The 23,870-nt window shown below is 30.4% G+C and overlaps 1 pseudogene; it reads right to left on the reverse strand.

The window, feature by feature from the left end:
- LOC149054356 (ATP-binding cassette sub-family G member 1-like) overlaps nt 1-23,505 on the reverse strand; it is a 46,910-nt pseudogene extending 23,405 nt beyond the window's left edge.
- Between the last annotated feature and the right edge of the window lie 365 nt (nt 23,506-23,870).

Consider the following 23,870-nt stretch of genomic DNA (forward strand, 5'->3'; position numbering starts at 1 on the left):
CTTTAAATTTGTCTAATGGTATAATTTTGCTAATAAAATCGAACCATATTTTTTCAATATAATAATTTGACTGATTAAAAACAATTATAACAGTTAAATTATTTTTTATTGTTTTTATATCTACTGAAGTATAGCTTTGTTTTAAATAAATAACACTAATATTCTTTGATCTCGATCTTATAAAATATTCCATTATCAACTTTTGATCTTCTAAAAGAAAATCATCAATAACCACTACACTATTAGGTTCACAATCATCAACAGATATTATATCACCATCAGAAAAATGAATGTTTATAGAAGATATTCCATCAAATATTTTTTTTTATTTTTTATAAACTGGCTGATCAATATTTTTTGTAAAAATATATAGATTTTTATATGGAATCCAATAACTTATAATCATATTATACAACAAAGTTGTTTTACCACAGCCAGATGCTCCTACCACTAAAACTCGTGAAGGTATTTCAAATAAAGATTTTTCTTTACTATCATCTTCAATATATTTTTTTACCACTAATTTATCCATTTATATAAAAAAAAATATATATATTTGCTATTATAAATAATAATGTATAATATTTTTAAAAAATACGATCAATATATTGAAAGATCTCAATATAAAACTTTTTTACGTGCGAATAATTCACAACTTAATACACCTAATAAAACTACAATTTTTAGAATAGATAATATGGATGATTTTCTGAGCATTAAAGATGCAAAGTTTTATATTTATGGTAGATATTTGCAAAAAGATGGAAAAGATTATCCTAAAGAATCAAAAATACAACTAATTGATAATTTTCCTGCATTTTTATATACTAGAATTGAAGTTAAAAAACATGGTAAAGTCTTGGATGAAATCGAAAATCCAGGAGTTGCTAGTACAATTAAAGGTGTGTTAGATTTTTCTGTGGATCCAAACGGACCAATTATAAACTCAGGATTTTCAAGCAAATATCAAGGTGGAGGTCGTTTTAATGTTATGGGTAAATTATCACAATTCGGATTAGGATGGTTTAAAGACCAAATATATCCTGTTTTCCAAGGTGATATGGAAATGATTTTTACGAGATATACAGATGATGATGCATTGTTAAAAAAAGTTGTTATAGGAACAGAAGATGGAAAAATTATTATTGATGAATTTACACTTAGAATTCCAATTTTAGAATTCAATCCTATGTATAAAGTTTTATTGTTAAATGATTTAAAAACAATTTCTCAAGAAAAAAAAAATATTTTTAATTTTAAATCATGGCAATGTATTGAAGAAAGAAATATATCAGGAAAAACCATAAAACTCGATTTAACAACTCAATATCGAAGTCTTAATAGTCCTTTGTTTGCCGGTGTGGTATTTCAAACAAACAAGTTAAATACTCAAGAACATGATCCTTGTGAATTTGATCATTGTAATGTGAAAAATTTTAGGTTTGAAATAAATGGAAGACGTTATCCTGAAGAAACTCAAGATCTAGATTTTAAGAATGAAAAATATTGTTGACGCCACAATCAATGCATGCACCTGCACACCATGTCCACCACCAAAAGCCCGATAAGCTTATCTGTCGACCGACTGGTCACGGCGGCGGCGACTCCGCGTATTCTCTCGACTCGACCAGTACAGGTGACGTAGCCGCGACGACGTGTGCGTGTCGTCCGTTGCCGCTTTGTTTTTGGCAGAAAAGGTATTATTGCCGTGCAAATATATCGCCGTATGTAAACGTACTTATTCGCCCGTCCCTCGTCGCAGTGCGAACGTTTACATTATTATTATGTATTAAGTCGATGATCATCGCTCGTCCGCAAAGTGCGCAACGTGACTCGACATATTCGAAAATACTATTATAGTACGTGAGTGTTGGCCATTAGTATTATTACCGGCTGCCCGTCATTATTGCTACGTCGACAAGTTATTACGCAACTGGTCCAGCGGTTCCACCACGACTCACACACTGCAATCCACGGTATCAGGTCGTACTATCATTGTGTATATTTATTATCACTTCGGGATGTTTATATGATATTAATTGTTATCGTTCTGTATTCGTATTATTGTTGAATTATATTATTATTTAAATTATTATTATAACGATCGCATGTGATCCGAAATTTATTATATTATTGTTATACTATTACATTATTAGTATAGTATTTTGTACTTACGGTGGTCGTTTGTGACCATATTATTACTAACATAGGTTAAGACCTCATTTGTATTATTATCTGTATTTCAAATATTATTCAATTATTTGTCATATTGGTATTCGCTTGTTTACTATCCATATTTTAATTCCTGCTGTTGGCAATCTCCTGATAAGTTATTTGTTGGGCGTGCCAGCCGAAACAAATATTGTGAGGCTTATGATAGTTTGATGGATTATAAAAAAACTTTTCATAAAACTCATCAAGAACTTCCTTTGATGTATAATGATCCAAACGATTTTAAAACATTTAGAACAATATATCTTGTAAACATGACTAGACAACCAACAAATATTTCTGCAACTAAACAAAATATTATTTTACATGTGGATTTCAATGAAGATTTACCTAAAAGTACAATTTGCTATGTATTTTTCGTTAGAAATGATGAATTTTTATTTGATATTGAAAAAGGAACAATTGAAGAATCTTTTACTGATTAAATTAGATAATAGATTTACACTTCTTTTAAGAGAATTATGTTCATGTCTTTTTGACAACAATAATAGTACTCCACCTCTTTCTGGAATAAATTTTTGTGTTTTCAATAGAAATATTTCTATTGAAAAATAATTTTAATATTTATTTTGTTTTTCTTCAATTAGATCAAGATAAACAATAAAATCATGACCAAAATTAACAATATCACCATTTTGATCAAGAATATATATATTTATCTTTTGAATTGTTCTTACATTTACTTGTCTGTACATTATTGGATTACATCTTATAAAAAGATTATTTGAATCATAATAAAAAACACACAAAAGTTCCTCTTCGATAACTTTTTCATCAATAGATGAAACAGACTTTTCAATTATGTTGCAATGTACTTCTAATAATTGTTTATTTATATTATTATCTAATTTTTCAGAATCTCCTACATGTTTATATAAAACATTATTATCAATCCCTAAACTTAATTTTAAATTTTCGTCTATCAAACAAGTATTTTTTTGAAGTTAATTTAATAAAATTATTATCATTTAGTAATTTGATATTTGAAGGTAATAAACTATTCAATTGATCAATTGAATAGTTACCTTCAATTTCAGTTTTATATATTTTATCAGATTTTTTTGTTTGGCTAAATATAACACCGTTTATATTTTTTTAAAAACATTGTGTATAAAAAATTGGTTTGTTTGATCCTGTTATTTTATATTCAATATCAGGACCTAGTTTCCACGAATCAGGCCATACCCTATTTATAGGGATTAAATATCCCATATAATCAAAACCTAAACAATTTGATAAATATTCATCAAAACTTAGACCGATTGAGGCTGTAATATTTAAAAAATCATCAATTAATTCAAGACTTATTTTAGGAAAATCATAACAATTCATTAAATTTTCAATTTCATTTATTGTGTATATTCCTATTGGAATTTCAATCTTCGGTATTTCACCATTTCTACCTAATCTAATTGTACATTCTTGATCTATATTTATATATTTTTCTTCAGAAGTAGGACAATACATTAAAGTATTACCAACTAATGAAAAATCAAATTCTGTATTTTCAAATCCTAAATTTTTTTTAAATTTTTCATCTAATTTATAATAACAAGGAGATTCAATTTGAATTTTTTTATTTTTATAAGATAAGAATACCGGTTCAATTAATTTATTTAAATATGAAATGCTATATATACCTTTTTTTATATATATTTCTCTATGTTCAATTTCTATTTTACAATCTGATTCAATATTAATCAAATTTAAACTTTTTAAATACATTGATTCGAGACCTATTTTAAATTTATTATTATCATTGAATTCTGGTTGTGGTAAATGAATATAACCATTTTTTTTTACTTTTATAAATACCATTTATAAAAGTTTATATATTTTTTTTTCTAATTTATTCAAAATCAATCAAATGCATTGATTTTCCTTTGTTTAATTTTTTCATTCCTTTATAAATAAGATTAAATTTTGTTTTCGAATTTTTATATAACGATATATTTTCATCTGTCATTTCATCATTATCTATAAATATCTATTTGGTAAAAATACTCTAATTTTATTATCTAATACAACAGTTATTGTTTTACCATGCTCTGTATCAAAATATTCGAAAAAAGTCACCTCATATTTTTTTCCTTGTTCTAATGTATCTAATTTTACAAAATCATATTTAGTGTTGCCGCATCTATTTAAAGATGCTTTAAAATTTTCCATTTCTATTATTTATTATAATAAAAAATAAAAATTTTTAAACATCGAAACATTAAAACATACATTTAATAACAACATAACTACGTAAATCAATTAATTATGTTCACGTCGACGTTTAGTGTTTTCACGTTCACATTCACATTCACGTTGTTCTATTATCTTTTTTTGTCACATTGCGGAAATTTATAAACATATTCTTAAGTTTCTTGATTTCTTGTTCATATTCTTCACACTGTTTTTTACGTAGTTCGATTTGAGAAAATACCAGGTTAAATATATTATATTCATTATATTCATTATAATCACAATTACTATCACTATCACTATCACTATCACTATCACTATCACTATCACTATCACTATCATATTTACCATTTTCACGTAGACATTGTTTATTTTCATGTTTACATTCGATGATCAAATTAGTAGAACTATCACTATAACTTTCAACTTTTTCATTTCCCATTTCTATTATTTATTATAATAAAAATAAAAATTTTTAAACATCGAAACATTAAAACATACATTTAAGCATAACAACATAACTACGTTGAATAATTACGTATAATAATATTTACGTATAATAATAATAATAATAATATATAATATATCAACGTTTGTGTAGCTAGACTGATTATTTTTTTTAACATCCGGTATTGAATATCTTATCATATATACATATATATATTATGTGGTTTTTATTAATCGAATTATTTAAATAGTGTTTAAATATCATTTATACATGTCCAAGTGTTGTAGCCTGGTCAGTTAATGCGTTTGTTTTAAATGTGTTCTTAGTAAGATCGTAATTAGTGGGGAATGTGTGGCGCCGCATATTCTCCTGTTAATTTAATCATGCTTTGAAGACGTTTACAGTAAATTGGATAGGTGTAGGCGCCCACCTATCTAGTTCTACTGAAAAACTGTAGTTGACGATCAACAACACTTGGATAATTTCTCCCTCCCACGATAGCTTTACAGATATCTGTAAAAGAGTTCCGGCCTCCTTTTTTCATAACGGGTATCTGTAAAGCTGGGAATGATTGATGTATCATACTCAAAACGAAGAAAAATCTGCAATTATTGAGCGATTTAATAGAATATTAAACAAAAAAATGAGAATAGATTTTGAAATGCAAAAATCTAAAAAATGGTTTAACATTTTACAATCTTTAATAGATGAATATAATTTTGATGATATACATAGATCTATTGGTATGAAACCTTGTGAAGTAAATAAATCTAACGAAGACCTTGTTCTACGCAAATTATTTTATACAAAAAACAAACCTAAATTAAAAATAAAATTTAGCGTGGGTGATAGAGTCAGAATAAAAGCTTATAAAAAAACATTTGCTAATAAATACAGTAATAATTGGACAACAGAAATATTTATAGTTAATGAAATTTTAAACACAAATCCTATAACCTATAAAATTATAGATTTAAACAATGAAGCGGTTGAAGGGAGTTTTTATAACGAAGAGATGCAAAAAACAATATTTTAATTGTTATTTAATTTTTCTATATTTAACGCGTGCCCCATTCGGGCACACGTTATTATTGTCTCCAGATATTATGAATTGTTATTTTTAATCGAAATTATTCTATTAAAAAATTGAATCTAAAAAATAATAATATTTTTTATAATAAATAATGAATATATTAAATATTACTGAACCCTTAGTTAAAGAAATTGATAACAATAATAAAATGAATATATTAAATATTACTGAACCCTTAGTTAAAAAAATTGATAATAATAATAAAATGAATAACAAAAAAACATATCCTCCCAAAATTTGTGATAAATGTAACTTAACAGTTGATAGCAAAAATTGGGCTGCTCATTTGAAAACTATTTGTCATCAATCAAATGATATAGATCAAACAATTGTACCTTTTAGATATAATAAAACATACAAAGGATTACCAATTAATCAAGAAAAACAAAACAAATATAATTATTTGAAATTAATGAAAAATGATATAAAAAAATATATGAAAAAATTTTCAAAAAAAGATAATTTATATGTTGAATTTTGTGCTTTTGAATATCATGATAATACTGAAATAATTAAATATAATCTACATAAAATTTCAATTTATGGAAATATTTTCATTATTGATCAAGAAGATGATAATACTAGAAATCCTTATATTTCTAAGCTATTACATTCACCAAGTTGGTTAGAACTTTGTAGAATAGCCAATGATATGATAATTACAACAGGTAATTATAGACATCGTTTTCTAGAAGATGTTAAGGTTGTTCAAGATTTAGGAAATATTAAAATGTGTAAATTTTTTATGGGATCTTAATATTAAAATAATATTAAATTAAATAAATCGACTATATGTTTCACATTGTTTTTAAATGACATGAGTTAAAGGAAGTGATATCTATGATACAACAGACGAGAGGTGGGATAGTAAGTAGGTCAACTCTTATCTGTTTTTAAAAAATGTATTTTTAATAGAATAATTTCTATTAAAAATTTGAATGTAAAAAAAAAATAATATCCTCTATAATAAAGAATGGAAAGTTTAAATAAAATTGATTCCTTAGTTAAAGGTGTCGACGCCAATATAATATAGTTTGGTACCTATGTGGGGCGTACGTGAATATCTCGCCGCCGACCGACACACACACACGCACAAACGCATATAATTATATTTTTATTTTTGTATTGTATATTTTTATATTAAATGTATATTGTGAATTATTATGTAATATGCAGATTAAAGCGCTATCGCACGCAGCCGAATCGGCTGGCGATTATTATTTAACACAGCCGCCGTGACATTTAGTCTACGTACCGTACGGTCCGTACGTCACCCAGTCAACCAGTCCGATAAGTGGTGTGTTCGGAATAACTTATGTGCGAAAATCGCCTTTGAAATTAAAATTTTAAGTACACTTTTTAAGGCTCGAATAGTCAAAAAAGTGTAAAATTGTGAGTGCGCTAATCGCCACCTTTTTATTATTTTTTGTACGGGCGCGAATCGCCACCTGTTATTATTTTACGTAGGCGCGAATCGCCACCTTATTATATACCGCTTGGTGCGAATCGCCACATTTATTATAATATTATTAAATTTACATTGTATTTTTCTAAGTGTGTGCGCTAATCGCCACCTTATTAATACCGCTGGTGCGAATCGCCATTACTGTAAAATTATATTTATTAAATTAGTAAATTTGTCGTTTATTGTATTTCGTTCATCAAATTATATTATATTGTTTTTTAATTAGGGTGTAGACATAGTGTGTCGTGTATTATTATTAATTATATAGATCTTGGTAGCAGCTGGCCAGCAGTGCGACGATAAACTGTGAGTCTATTTTATACTAAACTGTTATTATTTTATATCCATATATTATTTGTTATTACTGCTCTAATAGCTGTCTATATTATATTACTGTTATTATTATTGTCGTGCCAGAAGGCCACGTAGGTATATATTGTACATTGTTATACTTGTCAGTTTGAGCATAAGGGTCGAGCCCTTATACATATTATTATATTTATATTTATTGTCTTTATACGAGCTACAGCTTAAATAGCAGCACCCCATATCATTTTTACCTGTTGGGCCAAGAGGGCCATATTATTATATCTTTTTATACCTTTTTTGTTGCTGTGATTTTTATATTATTTTGTGTATTTTAAATTATTTGTATATTACAGCAACTTAGTTACCAAAAACCGTGTTACCTTTTATTTTAGTTTTAAGTCCACACACCACATATATACACACCTACACACCCACCACACACTAGCGTTCAATAGTCTTGCTCGGCGATCCCGACCACCTCTATTGAACTGCTATACACGTATACACACATACACGGTCGGTCGGTGTGTGAGTGCGCCGCGCGAAGTATTTGGTGACCGGGCGTCACGGCCTATTATTGTGTCGTTCCCGGCCCGTACATATTGGTGACCTCGACGTGATAATTATCTTATTTTATTACGTATATTTTATATATCTTTAAATATCATATTTCTGTGGTATTTTTAATTGGTATATTTTATAGTTGCGTAACTGCATACTTAATGATTAATATTTCAATTCTTTAATCTATTATGTTTTATTGCGAATTATAAATTATAAATATTATTGTCAATTTATCGTATATAGCAATTTGTGATTTAATTTGATATCGCATTATTTTGATACTAGATCATATTTACTTTGTTGTATGAGTATATTCAGATTTTATTTATTATATATATATTTAGCCTTCTAATAAATTATTATTTACTGCTGAGAAAGAAATATATGAGAGAATATATATATTTTTTATTTTTTAGTACAGCTTTGCAAAATAGGTATTAAAACTAACTAATTAAATTATCGCTAGCATGTCGTCGGACGAGGCACTGTTGGTTCAGCTAAAAGAGCTTAAGAAGAAGCGAGGCATAGTTAAGGCAGCGCTCACTCGCATGAAAACTTTCGTGCAGAGTTTTGATCCGACGGTAGAAGCTATTTCTCTCTTAGAATTTAGGCAGGAGGAGCTTCCTAAGATAAATCAAAAATTTGACGATATCCAAACTCAGATTGAGCTGATCACGGTTGATGACTTGGATAAGGAGGAGGACGAGCGTGAGAGATTTGAAGTTGAGTTTTTTAGGATTAGATCTACAATACAGGAAATAATCAATACAAAAAACGCTTTCAATAGCAGCGCGCACAGCTCCACCCTTAATATGTCAGCTACTCAGGCGCGTGTACAACTGCCCTCCATAAAACTGCCAGAGTTCCATGGTAATATTCAAGATTGGGAATCGTATTATGATTGCTTCAGGTCTATGGTGCATGAGGACAACAATATCGCACCAGCTCATAAATTTTATTACCTGAGAGCGTCCGTCTTCGGTGCAGCTCTGGACCTCATCAAGACAGTCCCGATGACTGACGCTAATTATGAGGTAGCGATGATACGACTGAAACAGAGATATGACAATAGGAGTCTAACCATACAATCACACGTTAGGTCGTTATTAGAGTCACCATATGTGGAAAAACCAACAGCAGCACTACTTCAACAGCTGCATTCGCACGTATGTACCCACGTCGCCGCTCTCAAGGCACTGGATCAGCCAGTTGAGAAATGGGACGCATGGCTAATTACGATAGTCTGTATGCGTTTAGACAAGGACACGTTGCATGGATGGCAGCTCCACCAAAGGAACACACAGCTTCCCAAGTATATTGATCTCGAAGAGTTCCTAGCGAGTCGCTGTGTCGCGATGCAAAATTCTTATACATATCTTCCCGAACTTAAGGAAGCGGAAGAGAACAATGTAGCGACAAAACAGCTAGGACTGAAGAAGAACATTGGAGCGACGGCGGGAAAAAGAGCGCTGGCTGCAACTACAAAGGCATGTCCAGAAGAAGCATGTGCTTGTTGCCTTGAGCCTCATAGATTGTATCAATGCAATAAATTCAAAGATATGTCCCCTAACAAAAGAATAACGCTCGTGCGTGAAAAAAGGCTTTGTTTTAACTGCCTTTCTCCATATCATAGAGTAGATTCATGCAGATCAAAGTTCGTTTGCCAGAAGTGTAAAAGGAGACATAATACTCTCATGCATTATGAAAGCCAAGGAGCTTCAAAGGAAACTGCTGAAGGAAGTTCTGAAGAAAATATTGGAGAAGCTGCTGGATCAGAAGAGGTGGCAAGGACAGCTATGCTGGCGTATCACAAATGTGCGCATGTTTTTCTTGCGACAGCGGTCGTTATCGTCACCGGAAAATTCGGGCAGTAACGTGAATGCAGGGCAGTTCTGGATAGTGGCTCCCAGGTAAACTTCATTTCAAAGAAGCTAGCAAATCTATTGATGTTGCCAACAAAAAAAGCGTCCTTACCAATAAGTGGTATAGGGTCTACTGAAGCTCGATCCACCTCATATGTCGAAGTAAGTGTCCAATCGAGAATGAGTGAATATCAGTTGAGATTAATCTGCTACGTGTTGCCAAATATGGTCACGGATCTAGCTTCATGTGCAGAGCCCAAAGATGGTTGGAAGATTCCAAATGAATTGTCAAGAGGCCTCGCAGATCCACAATTTTACCAGAAAAGGAGTGTAGATCTTCTAATAGGTGGAGGTGTCTTTTTTGACATAATCGGATCAGAGCGTAAGATAATCGGTACAGGCCCGTTAAGCTTGCAGGATAGCGCCTTGGGATGGATTGTGACCGGCGAGCTAGGAGTGAACTGTTTTCTGGGGACAAATTCCCTAGGTGAAGACATGGAGAGCAGTTGGCGGACAGAATTAGTAGATGATTGTGCTAATTTTGGGCAGACATCGAAGAGTAATCTCAAATCATTAGAAGAACAAGAGGTAGTAGCGCATTTTAAGCAGAATACCATTCGTGATGATGAAGGGCGATTTGTAGTGCGTTTACCAGTAAAGCCTTCAATCAGTGAATTAGGTTCGACCTTAGCTATGGCAACGTCACGGTATCTAAATGTAGAAAGGAGACTGCAGCGAGACGAAGGCCTGAGAAGAGAATACACGCAGTTTATGCAGGAGTACATAAGTTTGGGGCATATGGAAGAAGCAGCAACCGAAGCCATATCTGACAACCAAAGCGGCTGCTATTTGCCGCACCACGCGGTAGTCAAGGCATCTAGCCTGACTACAAAGGTAAGAGTAGTGTTCGACGCCTCCACCAGAAGCACTACAGGCCTATCGCTAAATGATGTCTTGAAGTGTGGGCCCACAGTTCAGCAAGAATTGTTGTCAATACTTACGCGATTTCGAAAACACCAAATTGTCATAACCGGGGATGTTGAAAAGATGTTCAGGCAGATAAAGGTGGCAAAGGAGGATTGGAGGTTGCAAAAGGTTCTCTGGAGATCAAGTCCTGAAGAAGAGCTGAGAGAGTATTATCTCACTACGATTACATACGGAACCACACCAGCATCCTTTTTAGCTATCTACTGCCTTGTTACTCTAGGTAAGTCGGCTGAACAATCACACCCAACAGCAGCGAAGGCGATTATAGAGGACTTCTACATGGATGATATAATGACAGGCGCAGAGACTGAAGAAGAATGTTGTCAGCTGCAAAAGGATATCAGTATGATCATGGATTCTGCTAGGTTACCTTTAAGAAAGTGGTGCTCAAATTCTGAATTTGTTCGGCAGAAATTATCAGAGCATGGAGAATCACCGTTATTTGCATTGGAAATTGGAGATCAGGACCTAGTAAAGTCGTTGGGACTACAGTGGCAGCCAGTTGCGGATGAATTTCAATTCATAATTATGCCGAGAGAAAATAAGGGGCACTTGACCAAGAGGATAATATTAGCAGAGCTAAACCGAATATTTGATCCGCTTGGTTTCCTGTCTCCAGTGTTGATAAAGGGAAAGATATTTCTCCAACAGTTATGGGCAATGAAAATTGAATGGGACGCAAAGCTGCCAAATGAAATTCATGAAAAATGGAGGCAATTCTACGAAGAGCTTGAGGAGCTAGAAACCATACGAATACCAAGAAAGGCAAGACCTGAAGTTAGTGGCTTAACGGAGATTCATGGATTTTGCGATGCTTCAGAAGAAGCATTTGGAGCCAGCGTTTATGTACGCTCGCGAGATAATAAGGGAAACTGGCATTCCAGATTGTTGTGTTCAAAGACGCGAGTAGCGCCCTTAAAAAATATCACAATACCGCGGCTTGAACTTAACGGCGCATTGCTACTAGCACAGTTGGCTCAAAAGGTAGCACAGTCATGGGAATTTCCCCTTAAGTCCTTCAAGTTGTGGACTGACTCAACAATTGTGTTAGGCTGGCTGAACAGCCAAAGCATTCGTTTGAAAACTTACGTATCAAATCGAGTAACGCAAATTTTGGATCTGTGTGAACCAACGCAATGGAATTATGTAAGGTCAGAGGAAAATCCGGCTGATATATGTTCAAGAGGTTTAAGACCACGGCAGATGCAAGGAGCAGTCTTATGGTGGAATGGTCCTAATTGGCTATCCGAAGAGGATGAAACTTGGAAAAATTCTTTGGTTAAACCAACGCATGAAGGCGAACTGCCAGAGCAGCGAACTCCTCAGTTGGTGTTAAGCACCATTGATGAATCGAGGGACCTAATAAGTAGATATTCAGACTGGCGCAGGCTAACGCGTGCCATTGCTTGGCTGAGACGGTTTGTGGAGTATCTGCGATCTAAGAGAAAATGGTCTGGAAGTCATCAGCTGACAGTCCAAGAACTACACGAAGCGAAGGAAGTATTAATAAAAAAAGCACAAGCTGAAGTATTCGGAAAAGAGATGATAGCATTGAAGAATGGTATGGAGATACCGACCAAAAGCAGACTCAGAATGCCACGTAGGTATATATTGTACATTGTTATACTTGTCAGTTTGAGCATAAGGGTCGAGCCCTTATACATATTATTATATTTATATTTATTGTCTTTATACGAGCTACAGCTTAAATAGCAGCACCCCATATCATTTTTACCTGTTGGGCCAAGAGGGCCATATTATTATATCTTTTTATACCTTTTTTGTTGCTGTGATTTTTATATTATTTTGTGTATTTTAAATTATTTGTATATTACAGCAACTTAGTTACCAAAAACCGTGTTACCTTTTATTTTAGTTTTAAGTCCACACACCACATATATACACACCTACACACCCACCACACACTAGCGTTCAATAGTCTTGCTCGGCGATCCCGACCACCTCTATTGAACTGCTATACACGTATACACACATACACGGTCGGTCGGTGTGTGAGTGCGCCGCGCGAAGTATTTGGTGACCGGGCGTCACGGCCTATTATTGTGTTCCCGGCCCGTACAAAAGGAAATGTTAATATTAATAAAATGGATAACAAAAAAACATATCCTAACAAAACTTGTGATAAATGTAACTTAACAGTTACTTACAAAAATTGGTCTAGACATATGAAATCTATTCGTCATCAAACAAATGATGTAGATCAAACAATTAAACCTAAATTTAATAAAATGTACAATACAATTCCAACAAAACCAATAAGAACAATAAAAGAAAGAATACCAAAACCACAACAACAAATAAGATTAAAAAAAGAAAGAATACCAAAACCACATAAGGTTTTTAATTTTAGTGCAAAAATGTTTGAAAAGAAAGATAATCGACCTATTCTAAAAATTGAAGAAACTGCATTTAAAAGTAGATTACAAACTTATGTTATTGAAAATAACATGGGTATTAAAGATCCACAAGTGTTTTTAAATCGTTTAGATAACCCAGTAATAGGACGCATTAAAGGTGAATTAAAAAAGAAAGATTTAAAAGTAAATATTATGATGTTAGCTATATATAAGAAAGGTAAATCTGAAGAAGATATGATATATAAAGAATGTAATTTTAAAACACAAAATGAAATTTTAACAAAAAATTCTAACTTAAATGAGTTTTATACAAATGTAAATAAAATAGAAGATTTTGTAATGAAAGAATCTCAATGGAGACTTGATCAAATTTTAAGTTTGGGAATAAATATAAATAAATATGTTCCTTTTAAAGGTTCTTCATATATTCCATTACCTAAAGATATTCAAAATAAACACGCTGTTATAAATGTTCAAAATGAAGATGATAAATGTTTTCTTTGGTCAATACTCTCTGCTTTACATACTAAAGATGTTAAAAAAGATGCACAAAGAGTTACAAATTATAAAAAATGGGAAAATGAATTTGATGAAGAATTAAAAGGTATTGCTTTTCCAGTAAAAACCACAGACGTTCCAAAATTTGTTAAAAAAACAGAGGATATTTCTATTAATATTTACTATCTAGAAGAACAAGAACAATATATAAATATAATTTTACCACTAGAAATAACTAAAATTGAAAAAACTAATCATATAGATTTGTTGTATTCAAGAGAGGATAATGAGAATAAAGGTCATTATTGTTGGATTAAGGATTTATGGAAACTTGTTGGGAGTCAAATTACAAAAGATGGTCATAAAAGAAAGTTATGTAAAATGTGTTTAAATAGTTTTGATACAGAAAATAAGTTAAATGAACATAAACATTATTGTGGTAATAATAAAGCTGCTAAAATGATTCTACCAGAACCTTTTAATAAAACTTTAGAATTTGAGAAGTATAATCATTCTTTTAGAATCCCTTTTGAGATTATTGTTGACTATGAATGTACACTCGTACCAATATACACTTGTCAACCAAATGATAAAGAGTCTTTTACAAAATGTTATCAGAAACATATACCTAATAATTTTTGTTACTATATTAAATATAGTAATGGTGATTATAAACCTCCTGTAGTATATTCTGGTCCAAATGTAGCTCAAGAATTTTTAAGATGTATGTATGATGAAGAAATAGCTATTTCAGAAATATATAATAAAATAGTTCCTATGGAATTAATGACTGCAAACCAAAAAAATAATTTTAATAATTCTAATAAATGTCATATATGTGAAAGATTATTTAGTGAATTACCTCCAAGATTAGAGAAAAAATTAAAAATCTTTCACAATGCTATTGAATATTATAAAGAGTATAATGATGATGAAAATATTAAAAAATATCAAGATCTAATGAAAAAAGAAATAAAAAATAAAAACATTAATATGAGAAAAGTTTGTGATCATGATCATTTGACAGGAAAATATAGAGGGGCGGCTCATTCTATATGTAATCTTACTTATCAAAATCCTAAATTTATCCCAATTGTATGTCATAATCTTTCAGGTTATGATGCTCATCTATTTATAAAAGAATTTGGGAATGATGACAATGATATAAAATTAATTCCAAATAATGAGGAAAAATATATTTCGTTTTCAAAAATTATAAAACGCACAAAAGTTATCAAAGGTGAAGAAACAATATTAACAACAGAATTAAGATTTATTGATTCATTTAAATTTTTACCAAGTTCTTTAGATAAACTAGCAAATAATCTTGAAAAACATCAATTTAAAGAACTTAGTAAATATTTTCCTAAAAAATATTTAAATTTAATAACTAGGAAGTTAGCTTATCCTTATGAGTATATGGATTCTGAAGAAAAATTTAATGAAACATGTTTACCGCCTATAGAAAATTTTTATAGTTCTCTCACTGATAAAAATATAACCAAAGAGGAATATGAAAACTCACAAAAAATTTGGAAAGTATTTAATATACAAAATCTTCGTGAATTCACCAGATTATATAATAAGATCGATGTTTTACTATTAACAGATATAATAGAAAATTTTAGAGACATTTCTTTAAAAAATTATAAATTAGATCCTCTGTGGTATTACACAACACCAGGATTTGCGTGGGATAGTATGTTAAGAATGACAAAAATAAAACTAGATTTATTAACAGATATCGATCAAATATTGATGTTTGAATCCGGAATAAGAGGGGGCTTATCTCAATGTAGTCAAAGATATTCTAAAGCAAATAATAAATATATGGGAAAAAAATTTAATACTCTTAAGGAATCAATATTCTTACAATACTTGGATGCAAATAATCTTTATGGATGGGCAATGAGTAAATATTTACCAACTGGAGATTTCAAATGGATTGACAATCTGAATAAATTTGATGTAATGAATATTTCTGATGAATCACCTAAAGGTTATATTTTAGAAGTTGATTTATCTTATCCTAAAGAACTTCATGATCTACATTCAGATTTACCTTTAGCGCCAGAAAGACATTTTGATGGTGAACAACTCCCAAAATTATTAACAACTTTGTATGATAAGACAAAATATAAAATACATTATGAAACGTTAAAATTATATATTAAATTAGGTTTAAAGATAGAGAAAATTCATAGAGTGTTAGAATTTAGTCAATCTCCTTGGTTAAAAGTTTATATTGATTTCAATACTAATCTTAGATCAAAAGCTAAGAATGAGTTTGAAAAAGAATATTTCAAATTAATGAACAATAGTGTTTATGGACGTACTATGATGAATGTCAGAAATCATGTTGATATAAGATTATGTTCTAATGTGTCAAAACTAGACAAATTAATTGTGAGACCAAATTTTGATAGAAGTACAATTTTTACAGAAAATTTAGCTGCAATCCATATGAAAAGAACACAAATAACTTTCAAACAACCAATTTATATAGGAATGTGTGTTTTAGATTTATCTAAATTATTAATGTATGATTTTTATTATAATATACTAAAGAAAAAATGTGGAAATAGAGTTAGATTGTTATATACTGATACAGACTCATTAATAATAGAAATAAAAACTGATGATTTATATCAGGATATGAAAATTAATTTAGATCATTTTGATACATCTGATTATCCAAAAGATAATATTTATGATCTACCTTTAATTAACAAAAAAGTTTTAGGTAAGTTTAAAGATGAGTTGAATGGAAAAATTATGACAGAATTTATAGGTTTAAGATCTAAATTATATTCACATACAATTTTAGATAGTGAAAAAGAAAATAAAAAAGCTAAAGGTGTTAAAAAAAACGTGGTGGAAAATAAAATATGTTTTAATGACTTTAAAAATTGTTTATTTGATAAAACCCCAAAATATGTTAAACAAAATTTATTTAGAACAAAGAAACATGATATTTTTACTGTAGAACAAAACAAAAAAGCTTATGATGATAAAAGATTTGTTTTGGAAAATGGTATTGATACTTTAGCTTGGGGACATCATAAAACAAATATAGATAGAAATAATTTTATAAACCATCTTAATACATTAATTAAAAACCAAAATAAAAAAGATTGAAAATATAATATAATAAAATATTTCCCCAAAAATATTGCATTTCAATTTTTAATTATTAATATTATAAGTTTTTCGCAAAACTTATAATAATTATTGCATTTCAATTGTCTGATCTTTTTGCACATTGTTTTCTTTGTGATCTTTTATTGATAAAATAAAAGTGCGCCAGGAATGGTACATCTATACTACTTATATATATACCTGAAAGTCCACCATTACGGTAATGCGTTGCTGCCGATCAGTCAGTCGCCGTGTTTCACCTACAAACCGTGGTCACCGGCGCAACACAGTTTAGAGAAAAGTTTGCTATGTTCCCAGCCATGGAGTAGAACAACTAAATCGGCCAGGACTGTCACCCGGAAGTCCGAGGGTGGACAAGCCATGCAGTAAAACAACAACAACAACGACAACAACAATGACAAACAAAACAACCACGGCTGCGACCAGGCTAACGTGGTGGTGACCCCACAGGTGTCGAGTAACCTATTATTTGTACATATTTTTCCACTCAGGCACAGTTTTCGGGTGCCACCCATATTATAGTTAAAGAAATATACCGATAATAAATGTATATCCTGTATTTTTAAATTACCATGTTTGTTATATGATCAAAATCCACGTTTCTCCGACCTAACCAGTCTCGGATCCGTGGTGGTCGGTACCATATTAATGTCCGATCGTAAGGGAAACCTTACAAACTTTTAGAGAACCAAATGGACAAAACATCTTAACAAACATAAAAAAAATGTTATTATTTTAACAGCAAAACAATTAAATAATTTGTTCTGCTCACTAATTTTTGTATCTTAATTTTAAGTTGTTTTTTAACCATCAGATTTATGGAAAATGTATAAATATTAAATACATATTTTCTTAGTGTGTAAAATCATATGAGATACCAATAAGTACAATAAAATTTCATCTAAAATTATTTTGAACAAAATTTAACCATTTCTTGTGGATGTACATTTTCTTACATACATAGAAAGCGAATATAACTATTGGATTATAAGCAATTCTTACATTATTAATACAAGGTCTTAAAACATATTGAATTGTTATGATAATTTACATTGATTTATTTTTATCAATTAACTAGATACTAACTGTACCTAATCAATTTTTAAAATCTTAAAACATAATTAAATTACTTACGACTGGACAAGGCAATACAGAACGATCATATCCATAAACTGAATGAAGTACACCTTGCACAGAATGTTTCATAAATGATATATCATATAACCATCTATATATTTTAGGAGTATCTGATATTTTTATCATGCCACCTGCATAAGTCGTCCAAAACATTAATATCAATGCAACAATAACAGTATTAATCTAGAACAAATTTAGTAACATTTTAGTACTTCATATTTAACAAATATTAGCTTAGGATTTAGAACTTACAACAAAACCTTTACAGAGAGAGCATTCCAATTGCTTGTGACATAAGTCCAGTTACAATAAATATCAACAGAAACATTGAAATTCTAAAGAGTATAATAGGCTGACCAGATAACAAGTATATCAATGAACAAAACAAAAAGGTACAAAAAATCTGAAATAAAATAAAATATAAGAGCTGTAATAATTGAACTATTTATTTCATATCACTGAAAACTCTAATGGAACTAAAACATATAGCATAAAGCACAAAAATGTTATTATTGAATACTAATTAAATACAAGTATAAATATTAAATTGTTTCTATACTACTAATACACCAATAAAAGCATTATTATTTAAATATTTAATGTATTTATACCAATACTAACATTTTATAGACATTGTAAAAGCTGCTACATAAGTCATAAACATTACACAGAAAAATAGTAACACGACTGCATTGTCACGAACGTGCATAGCGCTCTTCCCAAGTCCTATGTAAACAATTTCAAACATGCTCCCCAGCAAGAAGTGAACAAAAATTCTTACTTTATCTAGAAACTTGAAAATAAATATTTTTATAAATTTACATAGTTTTCAAAATGTCAACTATAAACCACTAACATGATCTCTAAAAGTAGTTATAGCAAAGTTCTGTGCATAAGTATGCAAAGCTCAGGAAAACATTTTGTAGAATATTCTCGGCTATAAATTACAGGTAAAGAGTTAGAACTTGGGTCTGAAATAAATTAAACAATGAATAATATAATATTAAGTAATTTATATTAAATTTGTTTATTGTTCTTACCAATTATATGCCTATCATTCTTGTTTTGTTCAGTAGCTAACTCAATCATTGTATTAACGGGTATTCCATATTCACCCAAACTCAGTTCAATTACTGAATAAATAATTCAATAAATTTGTGAAACAATAATATATATTTTTGCTCGAGGCGTTATCTCCAACCATAATCAGCAGGGTTGTGATACGCAGGACATTGAAATCAAAGATCTGAGAAATAATCAATTATTTGTGATGATTTGCCATTATACATGCATTGCCCTGAAGGTGTAAGAACATAAACCGTGTCAAAATTTGTCAAATGAGAAGCCGAAGCTTGATGTATAGTGCATATTATAGTTTTTCCAGAGTCGGCCAATTTTCTCATAATCTTAACAACATTATTTGCAGAAACAATATCCAGACCTCTGCTGGTCCATAAAAACAAACCAAAATATTATAATTTATCAAAAACTAATACAAATATATTACGTTGTTGGTTCATCAAAAAACATCACTTTTGGGCTGCGAAACAATTCTAAAGCAATGATCAGTCTTCTACACTCGCCACCGGATAAATTATAAGCCAATGAGTCTCGTTTATCATGTAAAAGTAAATTATGAAGTAAACTGTCTATCTGAAAGGTACAAATAATAAATAAGATAGCACAGAAGTATAATTTTTTCTTCAATTTTTTGTAGCGTATTGTAAAATGTAAAAATCTCCCTCCATAATTCACACATTGTGATTACAGCATTTAAATTTTGATATTTTAATAATTATAAAGATTAATATAAAATCAGTTTTACATCAGAACCTTTTTTTAGCATTTTATTTTTATAAATAAAAATAAATAATTTAATGAAACCTTAATTTTAATGAAATTACAATAAGTGAAATACGGAGATAGCTTTTGTTGTTACTTTACTCTATTTAAGTTAGAGACAAACATTATTTTTAATGATGCAGCCTTTTAAAATTAATTAGCTATGTTTCAGTAATTATTAGAAACTCACTGAGATTCTTTTTTGAACATCCAATTTAGAGATTGAATGTTTAAGCTTCATGGCAATCTCCAATGATTCTTGAACAGTCAAGTATAGTTGCAAATTATCCTCTTGCATGATGAAGCTTGAGATATTCCTAAATGATAGCAAATCTCGTCGTGCACCATTTAAAGTCACAGAACCTTGGTAACCACTTGACCTAAGCAGTTTAAAAATATAAAACATCATAACATAAAAGATTACACACATAAAATAATAAAATAAAAAATTATATATTATACCAATATAATTAGCGTTGGTTAATAATTTGTTGTAAAACACTCACATGTAACCAGATAAAATATTCATAAGAGTTGACTTTCCAGATCCAGGACATCCAAGTATGACCCCAACTTGATTTCTATGGAACGAGCCACTGACATTGTTCAAAACAGTTTTCTTTTCTAAAACAACAGAGTATGTTAATATCTGATAACTATAATAATATGATGATTTAATTTGAACAGTCTGAATAATGGTAGAAAATAAAGAACACTATAAGCCAGGAACTGCCAATAATTTACAGACTTCCTACATCAAAGTTCATTATTCCCTTTAATAAATACGAGTGACTGCATTTAACAACAGTTATAGGCAACTTCTTAAAGAAAAAATATGTTCTCAGTAAAACTTCATCAAAAATACTTTGGCCACACTTGCAGTATACACAATATTTTTCCACATTATTGTCCATAGTATTTTAAGGTAGATATTATGTACTTTACCTGGTCTTAATGTCTTCGTCACCAGAGGATCCCATACATTGACCGTTAGGGTCACATCTGCAAACTCCACATCAATGCCTTCCATTTCCCAGTAAACAATCGATTTAACCAACGCTATCTAGCAAATACACCATTGGATGCAGCAGCTCAAACACAAGACGACCCAAACCAAACGGCGGTGGCGGTGGGCTAGAAAATACAAAATGTTAATAACTAAGCACAATTTTACTGTTTCGCAACAACACGTCGTGAATAATTCATTGTACCTACTAAGTATACGACCGAAACTTACCCCACCATTATAAACTCACTATATGTCATTGGGATGGACATTCGGCCTTGATGTAACATACTAACATTACACAGATATAAATATAGGACAGTGGTAAGCATTATTGATTATTGTTTATTACAGTCTTGTTGACCAGCGATAATTCATCATGTCACGTCGCGCCACGGCCATTAATCATTATTATTGATATTAAATCACAGAATAATACAGTTATTCTATCATTGCTATAAATACCTATCACTACGTTTGTGATACTATTATAATATTTTATAGTTGTAGTGTAGTTACCTAAAATTAAAATTGATTTGTTATTACTTATTTTCAAACAATTTGACCCACATTCCAACAGTGAGTCAGTGAACAGACTTTGGTAGTTTAGCTTCAAAGCGGCTGTTCAACGACAAGACTAAACAAACACTCTATATGATCATATTATAGAGTATTTGCCATTTGGACTAAGTCTTGTCTTGACAACCGAAAAGGTCCGTCTATTCTGATTCCTGATAACAAGAAAAATGATAAACGACGAATGATTTTTGAAAAATAATTTTCCACAAATGGTTACGCTGCTGTAATTTTGGTCCACACAGGACAAACAAACAAAACGAAACATACTAATCACGAATCACGATTTTTCCCGACACGGACGAGACGTGTCATTCTTAAAGTATTTTTTAATAAAGAAACAAAACAAAATCCACACTTTATGTGAGCCCGGCATAACAGATTTATTACTTAAACTTTAAACACCCACCGAGAGATACTATTATTATAATTTATATTAACTTTGCATATACATTATGTTGTTATAATTTCAGTTAATCGAAAATAAAAATTTGTTAAAAAATACTGGGCGTTGGCACCTATTAATTTCGAACGATCGTATAGCTTGGTAAATAGGTATTTAACTTTAATACCTATAGAGAAACCATAATTAATTCCGAATTAATAATTTGTGAATAAAGCATAGGTATGCATTGTAATCATTTTCGATATTGGTAGGGAAGAGAACGAAGGGCCTCAAATTTATAATTTTAAATGGATCAGTAAATTGTGATTAATTTTTACTTCCTCAACAATTGGAGTCGTGTCTCCTATTTAAAATTGAACAGTCTTTATATTACATTACAATAGTTTTAAATTAATGAAACAATAAGCTCCCTCCGTTTAAAATTACTCCCCTTCCCTAATGGCGATAAGGGACGTCTATAATCAATAATGGTTATAGAAATTTGCAATTATTGCTGCTCGAAGAATATCATACAATTCGAGACTTTGAGCGTGTGTGGAATAATAAGTTGGTAGCTTTTGCCCAAGTATTTGAACTTTTTATCGAATATTAATAAATGATTGTGACTATTGCGACCAACAAGCGTATTTTCATGCGGTGACTAATTTTAATGAGAAAAAAAAAATAATAATAATAATATATATTGCGGTCATACCTACTGGCTACTTCCAAAGTTGCAACTTTCTAGCTGAAGCCCGAGACAGGCACACATGTGAAGTAGACATGCGGTTGTGTGAAGTGTGTGCACTTCTGCAGTCTGCGATATCGGTCAGAATTACCAATATTCTTAACAGTCAGAACATACGTGATGTAGAATTTAGACGAATTCACCTTATTGTTCAGTGTAGAACACGGTGTCGATAAGACTGTGTTCTAGGCTTTAGAGTTGGTAGGTATAATTTTAAATAATAGACAAATATTACAAAATGCGTAAATAATTATATATTACCGATATTGACAAAAAATCCAAGATTATTGAATTAAGAACAATGATGGTAAACTGCGCATATCGATGTTATTCGATAATAGTTATATATATGTGTTCCCAATAGTAAATACAATAATACGTATACACATGCACTATATATATAGCTATATGATATACAATGAAAATAAATAATTTATCGATATAATAATTTCAATAATTTCATTGTGTTTAATTTAAATTTGAAAATATTATCATGCGTAGGTAAACATCGTCACAAATACTTACATGCTATTAGAATTCTCTTTTCCTATATTGAAAATTATTTTATATTTGCTGTTAATAAATCCAATACCATCCATCATGGCTAACTTTGCATTAAATTTTTCATCTTTACCCACTGAAAAATCCTGAAACGATTATTACCAATGTACCTAATACAGTAATACCTATTATTGTTCTAGTAAATTATTCCGTATCGGACATCATAAACAAAAAAAAAAAAACAATAATATGATTTGGTACTTATAATTGGACGGTGTTTTGGAGAAAGGGTTCAAGTCCATTTTTGGTAATTTTGATGTAAATAGTCGATTTTGTAGGAAATTTTGTGCCGCATCGATTGGTCAAACTGTAATGAACCCATCATGTTTTGTTATCAATGAAATTGTCTTGTGCGTTTTGATTCAAGTCATAACGGAAATAATTTGTGTAGTGAGAAACCAAGATCTATAAAGAATCTTCTTTATAGATC

Source organism: Diuraphis noxia, unplaced genomic scaffold (assembly GCF_037042655.1).
Source record: "Diuraphis noxia isolate RWA-SAM2 unplaced genomic scaffold, SU_Dnox_SAM2 contig0007, whole genome shotgun sequence".
Lineage (NCBI taxonomy): Eukaryota > Metazoa > Arthropoda > Insecta > Hemiptera > Aphididae > Diuraphis > Diuraphis noxia.